Source organism: Limulus polyphemus, unplaced genomic scaffold (genome assembly GCF_000517525.1).
Source record: "Limulus polyphemus unplaced genomic scaffold, Limulus_polyphemus-2.1.2 Scaffold6227, whole genome shotgun sequence".
NCBI classification, from domain to species: domain Eukaryota; kingdom Metazoa; phylum Arthropoda; class Merostomata; order Xiphosura; family Limulidae; genus Limulus; species Limulus polyphemus.
In genome coordinates, this window is record NW_013671837.1 from 27966 (window position 1) to 37532 (window position 9567).

The 9567-nt window shown below is 35.1% G+C and overlaps 1 pseudogene; it reads left to right on the forward strand.

Moving 5' to 3' along the window:
- Positions 1 to 9567, forward strand: part of LOC106473499 — a 36474-nt pseudogene that overhangs the window by 22797 nt on the left and 4110 nt on the right.

Here is a 9567-nt window from a genome sequence, read left to right on the forward strand (position 1 = left end):
ATACATGGTGCGGTTACCACCAGAATACATACATGGTGCGATTACCACCAGAATACATACATGGTGCGATTACCACCAGAATACATACATGGTGCGGTTACCACCAGAATACATACATGGTCCAGTTAGCACCAGAATACATACATGGTCCAGTTAGCACCAGAATACATACATGGTCCAGTTAGCACCAGAATACATACATGGTGCGGTTACCACCAGAATACATACATGGTAGGTGTATGATTTACAAAATATGTGAAGTCCAACTAGCACCTGATCGCATACGTGTGACTGTTTGTTTTTAGAGCAAAGCCACATTGGGTTATCTGAATCGCGAGGAATCGAACCCTAGATTCTAGCGTTGTAAGTCCGTAAACTTACCATAAAATAAAAACACAACTCTGTCCTTCACTATGCATAAAGCAGATACTGAGTTATACTTTTATAACATTTCAGCTATAATAACCAGTACCTCAATATTATCCGCAAGGATGTTTGTTAATCTTTTTTTTTTAATCTTGTCTGCAAACATTTCAGTTAAATAGGTTTTAAAACGCGATCATTGATGGGGTGAATTTTATAGGCGTGATTAAAAAAAAAAAAAGCTTTATTTTTTCTTCATCGTCTACGCGCCTGACACTTTAGAATAAGGCTGTGCTAATTATTATTCTTGGCGCGTGTCCCCGGTAGATTAAAAAAATAAAAGCACGCAAGTAGGTTACATAAAGAGCAGTGTAAGGAGAGATGTGAGCCTCGGGGAGCCTAAACACGTTCAATTTAATGATGAATAGAGTATAGAAAATGGTCTTACAATTTGCTTGTACGACTGCAGCCTTTACTCCTCATTCTCTCCTATTCTGAGTTAAGAATTCAAAGATCTCAGAAGCAAACAGTCAACATTTATCTATTGTATATGTGGTTACTGAATATTTACATTCAAATGATTGAATTCTTCACTGAAAGTTCTGGACAACATTTCAAGCGATTGAATTCTTTGCCAATTGTTCCGGGCAACATTTCAAGCGATTGAGTTCTTCGCCAATTGTTCCGGGCAACATTTCAAGCGATTGAGTTCTTCGCCAATTGTTCCGGGCAACATTTCAAGCGATTGAGTTCTTCGCCAATTGTTCCGGGCAACATTTCAAGCGATTGAGTTCTTTACCGATAGAATTCCGGGCAATATTTCAAGTGATTGAGTTCTTCATCAATAGATGTGCGGGCGATTCATCTGCACATAATATTCCAACTAATTGGATTTAAAAAATACTTTATTCATTTAGATTATGGAACTAACGTTGTTTGATCTTTATATATAAACATTAAAAACTTGTCATAATTCTTCTCGTAATTTTACTCACGTCACGACAGTACAAATTGCAACGTTAAGTGTCCCTTATGTGAGGTCATTTTAGTGTCTACTGACTGACTGACAGACAGCAATCTACTGTATAGTACTGCATGTGGTTAACACAGGTGACTCCTCCAGGCGGGGAAATCAAAGCATTTCCCAGTCTGTCAACGGTAAGCTTACGGACTTAAAACGCAAAATCCGGGGTTCGATTTCCCGCGGTGGACAGACTGACAATAGTCTATTGGGTAGTTTTTCACTAAGAAAACAACAACAACAACAAATATGTCAATGAAACTGAAAACTGACTAACTGATCCAGTTTCGTATATTTTAAATGCTTATTTTTTCCCCTCCAGGAAACGATATCATTTTGGTTTGCCACAGGAGGCGCTGGCTTTTGTATTAGCAGAGCTTTAACTCTGAAAATGATGCCGACGGCCAGGTAAGGACTATTAATTAACTCAGTTATTTAATGAAAACGATCTCTTCTGTCTCAGATTCGTCATGTAAGAGTTAAGAGAAATAACCATATCTGGATAAAATCGGATAAGAATAAAACCAAAGAACATTGGTAAAGTAAAAATGAAACGTGAATACCAATAGATAAACCGATTTGAAATAACTAAGTTTAAATCAGGGTAAAAACTTAATAATTCTAGTTAGTTAAGGTGAAAAACAAATAAGTAGTGAAAATTCCGATAACAAACAGATTAGTTTGTTCTGGAGGCAAATTCGAATGTTTAGAATGAAATCGACCAATCAAAGTGAATTAGCCATTCCATTAAAAAAAAAAGAGGGAGGGATTGACAAACAATTTAGCGTCTGAGTACAAGCTAATTGGTGAATAAAAACTAAAGTACAGAAACAAACTTATGTAGTATTTTCAAACATCTAAGTATATAATTATTAGGTACAAAAAAAAGAACGATTTTTTGAAGGTTGTTATGTCTAAGTTGTAGTAATGAAGCGGCTACCGGTTAATAATATTTTTACTTTTTTACGCGTACAGTGGAGGAAGGTTTATGAGTGCTTGTGAGAAGATTCGACTGCCTGATGACGTCACTATTGGTTACATCATTGGTGAGTTACAAAAACAGTTGTATTTGTGACATAATGTTCCGTTATATAAATAATAGAATAATTCAACCGTCTGATAATGGGTATTTAAATGACATTTACACGTTTACTTTCTGTTGCAAGTAGAAACTTTCCTAAGCGGTCAGATTCAAGAACGTGCTTTGGGCGAGGGAGGTTTAATAGATTTTTTGATAGCTTGTGTATGGCCTTGATAGTTAGATGATAATGGAACTCTTTCTAAGAATACCATGTAGATCAGAGGATTTATGTAGAAAACCGGCTTGGAGTCCTAAAGTGAGACCATCGGAAGCAGGGGGGGCTGCAGAGGCGAAAGAGGAGCCAGAACGTTGATCCAATTTTGGTCTCATGCTGTGGCTAATATCAGATAGCTAGAAGATTGTCACCTTTAAATTCAAGGTTGCTCTTGAGCTCCCGTGGCTGTTGTATTGAAACTTTTAAAGATAATATCAAATTGATGCCCAAAACTCTTCAACTATTCACCTCACTTACTGATGCAAAATAATAAGCGTACTTACATTCTGGTTCGCCCCCCAGTGGCACAGCGGTATGTCTGAGGACTTACAACGCTAGAATCCGGGTTTCGATACCCGTGGTGAGCAAAGCACAGATAGCCCATTGTGTAGCTTTGTACTTAATTATAAACAAACAAACATTCTGGTTTATATGGAACAATGTCTCCCGTGTAAGTGCCGAGTAAGTAATGTCCAAAATATTCAGTTTGTTTAGAACAACAGTGTTTAACCTTTGCCGTTTTATTTATTTCTTCCACGGCAAATGTCGAGTAAGCAATGCTCAAAATATTAATTATGTTTAGTGTTTAAACTCTGGCGTTTTATTTCTTTCTTCCACGGCAAATGTCGAGTAAGCAATGCCCAAAGTATTAATTATGTTCAGTGTTTAATCTCTGGCGTTTTATTTCTTTCTTCCATGGCAAATGTCGAGTAAGTAATGCCCAAAATATTAATTCTGATTAGAACAACAATGTTTAACCTCTGTCGGTTTCTTTCTTTCTTTCCATGGCAAATGTCGAGTAAGTAATGCCCAAAATATTAATTATGTTCAGTGTTTAATCTCTGGCGTTTTCTTTCTTTCTTCCATGGCAAATGTCGAGTAAGCAATGCCCAAAATATTAATTATGTTCAGTGTTTAATCTCTGGCGTTTTCTTTCTTTCTTCCATGGCAAATGTCGAGTAAGTAATGCCCAAAATATTCATTCTGGCTAGAACAACAGTGTTTAATCTCTGGCATTTTCTTTCTTCCAGAGCACGTGCTGAAAAAAAAACTGACAGTCGTGGAACACTTCCATTCACACCTGGAGGCCATGAATTTGATTAAACCACATACGTTTAGCGAACAGGTAAATCTTCTAGGTTGAAAAAAGATGTGCTTAGAACAGTAGTCACTAGAAAGACACTTAAAAATAGTCTCTGTCTGGCAGTTACACCAAAATTATAATACAGTTAAATAGTTTGTGAAATTTTGTAAAAAATAAGTATTTGTATTTAATAACGTATTGGATCTCTTGATTACGTTAATTCAATCTTTTTTTTTATTACATTAGTTTTTAATTACGAAAAATGCTCATGTTATCAACATTTATTATAGAGTTTCAGAAATTTTACTAATGTTATCCTTTGATGTTATGATTACTGTTAATGTTATATGAAAACCGAAACTTTGATGACAGATAGTCTAACTTTAAATTTTCAAATAAGTCGTAATTGATCGTGATCTAAAAAATGTCTAATATACGTCAATTGGCAACAACTGATTCAGTGCTCATTTTGGATTGATGTCTGGTGGCGAATGTTAAGAAAGACCATAAGACAATTGTTAAAAGTTTATCGTCATTACATTGCATATATTTTTAAACCCATCAGTCATTTAATTAGAGCAGTTTTTGTCTTATTCTGGGTAAGTACTGGTTTAATTAAGATTCATTTTTAATGCGTTGACTGCTAAGATTCATAATGATGCTTCAATTTGTTTTTGCAAGGAAGGTTGAACAATAGTACTAATGTAGTGTACTTTATCTACTGTATATGCGTAGAACAGTTTATGTAATTTCCTTACCTTCCAGCAGTATGATAAAAATAGAGTTTATTTAATAGGGATTGCGTTAGTTCACTGTTGTGCTAGTGTAGCTCCACAGTCCTTCACTGTTGCGCTAGTGTAGCTCCACAGTCCTTCAGTGTTGTACTAGTGTAGCTCCACAATCCTTCATTGTTTTCCTAGTGTAACGCCACAGTCCTTCATTGTTGTACTAGTGTAACGCCACAGTCCTTCATTGTTGTAGTAGTGTAGCTCCACAGTCCTTCATTGTTGTACTAGTGTAGCTCCATAGTCCTTCATTGTTGTACTAGTGTAGCTCCACAATCCTTCATTGTTATCCTAGTGTAACGCCACAGTCCTTCATTGTTGTACTAGTGTAGCTCCACAGTCCTTCATTGTTGTACTAGTGTAGCTCCACAGTCCTTCATTGTTGTACTAGTGTAGCTCCACAATCCTTCATTGTTTTCCTAGTGTAACGCCACAGTCCTTCATTGTTGTACTAGTGTAGCTCCACAATACTTCACTGTTGTATTAGTGTAGCTCAACAGTCCTTCATTGTTTTCCTAGTGTAGCGCCAGTTTTTCTTTGTTCTGTTATTCTATCTCCACATCCTTGATTGCTGTGTTTTTGTAGTTTCACTACCCTCCATTGTTGTGTTGGCATAGTTCAAAATCTTTTATATTTGTGCTATGGTAGCTTCATCTTCATACATTATTGTGTTTTCATATCTTCAAGATCTTTTGTTTTAGTGTAGTTTCACAATCCTAGTTTTGTGTGATTTTAACTTCATACTATTTCAATGCTGTACTGGTATATCCTGATCATTATACACTATTGTATTATTAGAATTTCATCGTGTTTTTTTTAATGCAGAATTGTAGTTCTTCATGGTTATGTTGGTATATCTTCATCATCGTTCAGTGTTTTGTTTGTGAAACTTCATCATCATTCATAGTATTAACGTAGCTACATCACCCTTATTTGAATGCACATGGTGAAGACATACGAGTTCTAAATTAATTCCTGCTGCAGTTTCTCTTTGCTAGACGAACAACTGGCATGCCTCAATGTAACGATGGCTCTGATTGGCTAGCCAATTAGAATCGTCTGATATCCTGCAACCAAATTAATAAATCCCCATGATCCATGCGTTGTAGAAGTTGTTTTGCAAATTACACATTTCTTTTCTTGGCGTAAAGTCATTGTAAACCCAATTATTATTGTTATTTGTCTTTGACGTTTCGCGGGTAGCTGGTACTATATATGAAATTTATTTTAAATTACGAACCCATGAGCATCTCGTGTCAGATCACGCGGTTCTAGTTTGTATACTTTCACATAGGGTTGTCTGTATAATATATAATCTAATCAAAAACACCTTAGGTGGCAAGAAAAAAAAGTGCAGTCATAAAAAGATTGAACGTGTGACTTAACAGAATGACATCAAAATTGGCGTTCAAACTGATAGCTACACTTATAGCATTGATAATAATTTTACAGTAAATATTCATTCATTAATTCGCTGGGCTGCGTATTTTGTTTTACCTATCAACATGCCCCAACTTGAATAAAAAAACGCAGCCAGGCCTAATTAATGAATTAGTTTTTACTGTAAAATTCTTATCAATGCTATAAGTGTAGCTATTAGTTTGAACGCCAATTTTGATTTTATTCCTTTAAGTCGCACGCTCAATCTTTTTTTTTTTTGGCTGCACCTTTTTTTCCTCACTTAAGGTGGTTTTGATTAGATATAATGACTTTCTGTTAATACACACCAACAAACCACAGTAAGTAAGAAAGTGACACTCGATAGTAACCAACACTAGCTTTAGGATTGCAATCATATTATTCGGAACGAACCTATACTTTACAGAACCAACCAGATTATTTAAATTATATAGTAGAAGTTTCCTCTCTAAAACAGTGTTAATAACTTCCTTTATAGTATCACCATGGAATCTAGATTAACAGCTTTTTGTCATCACCTGCATGCAATCGGTACAACCATATTAAGTATCATTATTTACGTTAATTGTTTACGCTAATATCAGGCTCTTTAATTTGGAAAATTTCATAAAATATAGTAAATTTGTGCTTAAAAGTTGGCAAAAAAAATTTAATAATAACAGTCTATCTGTATGATTCTTTTGAAAACTTGAGTTATAAACTGATAATCTAGTTTGCTTGACCTAATCAATACTAATGTATCTGCCTGTCCTTTCACCCTATAGTTTTGCTGCTCTAAATCAGCCGTCTTTAATCCGAATGACAAAAAACAAGTAAAAACGATCCTCTTTTAATCTCAGATGAAGCTGTAGTAAAAATGTTAGACCAATAGCTTATGTGACTTTTTGCGTAGGCGTGCGAAAAAAATTTGGTCAAAATTAACCGGTTTTTGTTGAATAATTTTGCACATGTGGTTTATATTTAGATAAAATTTGACACCTTATTGTAGGTTGTAAAGATCTATCAGTGTACCAAATTTGAAAAAAATCCACAAAAGTTAAATATGTTTTTTATTAAATAAAGTTTCCGTACTTCTGGGCGAAGAAAAAAAAAGGAAATGAAGAAAGTCTATCAAAATTGGATATTTTATGTTTTATGTATTTCTTAATGGATTGCCTTGAAATTTGGTATGTGAAGTAAGGATCTACTAGAGCATATCAACTGAAAATATGTGGTAGTTTGGATTAACACAGTTAAAATTTGGATATTTTATGTTTTATGTATTTCTTAATGGATTGCCTTGAAATTTGGTATGTGAAGTAAGGATCTACTAGAGCATATCAACTGAAAATATGTGGTAGTTTTGGATTAACACAGTTCGAGCTACAGAAAGTGAAAATTCGCTAAACTATCACTCCTGTTAGTAACACACAATGTGTCCTGCAGGTTGTTTTTCACGCTACGTATCGGTTAGTAAGAGAACCATGAGATTCTGAAATGAACGTCGTTTCGGTAAGTTAGGGCTGACTGAGTGACCAATTAGAACTTTCTCTAAAATCTTAGTTTGAAATTTTAAATATATATATATATTATTCTGTTTGTAATCCAGAATCGAATCTCCTTAGTTCTGCCACCACACATTCGTTACCTGTAGCTGTTACTGACGATATCACTACTACAATAACACAGGCCAGCGAATTTAAATTTCACAAAAAGTTGTTTTGGTTTTAAGAACGGATTTTTCATAATTCAGATTTTGAAAATAATCTTTATTTTTTCTATCACGTAAGGATTTTTTACAAATCGGGAAGAAAGAAAAAGGCTCTTACTTAGATCAAATTGTTATTTAGTTTACCACAAGGAACATTCTTTTATTATTATGTTTGCTATGTTCTAGAACGATCGATAAGACTCTCACGTCGCGATTGGTCTACAGAAATCTATAACCAGCAATTGTCAAGATTTTAAGCATAACAAAATGTGACCCGATTTCAATGAAAATGATTCACTTATGTAAAAGTACATATGACGTTTTGTGAAAAATGTGTACGTGATGGAGAAAAAATGGATATCATTTTCGGATTCAGCGTACAGGAATTATTGTAGAACATGTAAAAACGTCAAGATAATAAAACCATCGCAGGCCTATGTAATTAATTATGACGTAAAAAATGACAACTGTGACAAAATGCTAGTTTAAACACACCTATAATTATATACACCCTGCAGTTATATAATACATAATGGCCGAGTTCTAAACTCGCTTTAAGACCCGAACAAACAGCTTGTAGAATATTTCTGATGGCTATCAAAGATATGCGGTCTTCTCATTGGTCAAGCGTTAGTTACGTAATTAATTACAGTGGTCTTCTCATTGGTCAAGCGTTAGTTACGTAATTAATTACAATGTTTCTTTACCAGTTAAAATAAACTCTGAATATTCTTCAGGTTTGTATTCTTCGAACAGTTATTACAAACTTCAGGCTTGACATGACCTAACGGTTAAGGTGCTTGACTCGCAATCTGAGGGTCGCGGGTTCAAATCCCCGTCAACGAACATGCTCGCTCTTTCAGCCATGGGGACATTATTATTTGACGACCAATCCCACTAGTCATTGGTAAAAGAGTAGCCAAAGAGATGGCGGTGGGTGGTTTTGACTAGCTTCCTTTCCCTCTAGTCATTGGTAAAAGAGTAGCCAAAGAGATGGCGGTGGATGGTGTTGACTAGCTTCCTTTCCCTCTAGTCTATCATTTCAAAGTTAGGGACAACTAGCGAAGATATATCTCGAGTAGCTATGCGCGAAATTCAACAAACACATGAAAGGCAGAAATAAATAAATTTCCCGACTTGTTGTTCAACAGACCAAGGAAATTGTCTAGACGTCTGCAGTTGTGACACACCTCGCTTGCCCAGTAAGTGATAGTTTTCCACTAGTCTTACAAACGTAGTATGAAAAACAATAACACACGACGAAAACCATAAATTTCACCCTAAATGAAAACCGAGATTTTCTTTTATTAAATAACTTTATCACAGTGAGTGGAATATGTCAAGTGTTTTTGACCTCTCCCTAAACGCCGAAACGAAAACCGACAGACAGACATACAGGTAATCTGTCATCAACACAATCGTTCTTCATTCCTAGTTCTGAACCTTACAGCTGTAGTCTATTTCTCTACAATTTAGAGAGTTGAGAGATGTAACAGAATTTTTAAGCGTACTGGAAGTGACGCTTTTAACAAATATATCTTATTCAAAGCAACTGGGGATGTCAATCGAATGATGCAATGACACCAAAATATCCGTGGGACAATGACCCTAAATGAACGAAGAGCTGTACTAATACATCTAGATATTTTCTGCTGACATATTAGCTGACATACAGTAGGTAATGCGTTTCGTTTCCTTTCAATTCTTACTGTGTATCTTTAAAACATGGATTGTAAGTCATATTAGCTGACATACAATAGGTAATGCGTTTCGTTTCCTTTCAATTCTTACTGTGTATCTTTAAAACATGGATTGTAAGTCATATTAGCTGACATACAATAGGTAATGCGTTTCGTTTCCTTTCAATTCTTACTGTGTATCTTTAAAACATGGACTGTAAGTCATATTAG